Genomic DNA, 1527 nt, shown 5'->3' with positions numbered 1-1527 from the left:
GAGAGAGACCTAGCTATGTATTGAGGGAGATCAATCGACATCCATGGATATGTGTAGCAGAGGAATAAGGTTGGGAAAAAGACAAAGGTAGAGCGTCGGAGGGTTGGTGGTGGAGTGGCGTCTCACAAATGGTGGGAGAGGCCTGCTAGACAAATGGAGGGTATGAGTGCAATATCAATAAGAGAGGGTGGGGGATGTCTGTCTATCTATGCACGTGCGTGTGAGAGACGGGTCGGGAGGTATTCAAGGATGATCAGGGGAGAAGTATGGTTGTGGTAAGCATGCGTAACTACATAGGACGATCAGCCGTCGTGTGTCCAAGAAAAGGAGAGACATAACTAGCGAGGTAAGTGTATCGGTGCTTGGTGAAAATGAATTATAGTTGACCTGGCTATATGTAGGGAGATCAGTTCATATACACGCCTGCATGTGTTAGAAGCAAATAAGGTCTGGAGAGGCAGACAGGGGGAGAGGTTGTGGCTAGGAGGTGGTGCGAGAGGCCTACCATGTCGAGGGGGGAGGAGTGTGCGAGCATGTGGTAAATTAAAAGAGGGGTGGGAGTGTGCACCTGTGTGGAATCGTATTGGACATATGGGGGCATGGACGGTGAGAAGAGAAGAGGGGAAGTATCTATGTGTTTGTTGTAGGCACACTTGGCTAGAGAGGTATATCCACCGGTGTGTGCTAGAAAGAAGGAGCCGGGGGACTACACACACCGCTGGTGGACGACCTAAAGAGAAATAATGAACGTGCGCGATGGAGGGGACGCTAAGGGTGTGTGAGGGGGGTGGGCGTGTGCATGCATGATAGAAAGTTAGCGCTAGCTAGCTACAAATAGAAGAGGATCGTGAAGGTGTAAAAGACGAACAAAGATCATAATTCATTATAAAAAAGTGGATACAGATACTTGAAGAAGATATCATAATGTAGAACATTGATTATAATTTGGGCTAATGTGTGGCTTTTGCAGCTCAGGTCTAAATACTTGTCATAATGTAGGGGGAGGGGCACTATACTTTGTGTGATAAACATGGTGTACGTATGGAACATGGTTTAGATTATGAATATATAGTTAGTACATCAAATGTACTATTATTTGGAATCAACATCAAGTGGATTCAAAAAATAGAATTCGAGTTCATGTAGTACACATAGTTCATATCGATCTCTATAGTAATCATGTGGTGTGTTATTAAGGTAATACACGAATGATGGTTGAAGTTGGCAACAATCATGATTGTAGATTTTTATTGAAATAGAGAAACGAATTCAAATTTAGTTCGAATTGCAGTGGTAGTATAGACATTTGGAATGCACTAAAATGTTGGTATGAGTAGGTTACATGCATTATACAGCAAGCAAAAAAATTTAGTCGGACATAACATGGATTCATACTCCCTCCTTCCATCTATATAGGGTGTAATGAGACTTTTAAGACCGCCTTTGACTATTGACAAGATTAATAGTACACGACATGCACAATGTGAAAATTATATCATTGAAAGAACCTTTCATAGACGAATTTAA

This window comes from Triticum aestivum, chromosome 4B, assembly GCF_018294505.1.
Source record: "Triticum aestivum cultivar Chinese Spring chromosome 4B, IWGSC CS RefSeq v2.1, whole genome shotgun sequence".
NCBI classification, from domain to species: domain Eukaryota; kingdom Viridiplantae; phylum Streptophyta; class Magnoliopsida; order Poales; family Poaceae; genus Triticum; species Triticum aestivum.
Note: the sequence above shows the minus strand (reverse complement) of the source record.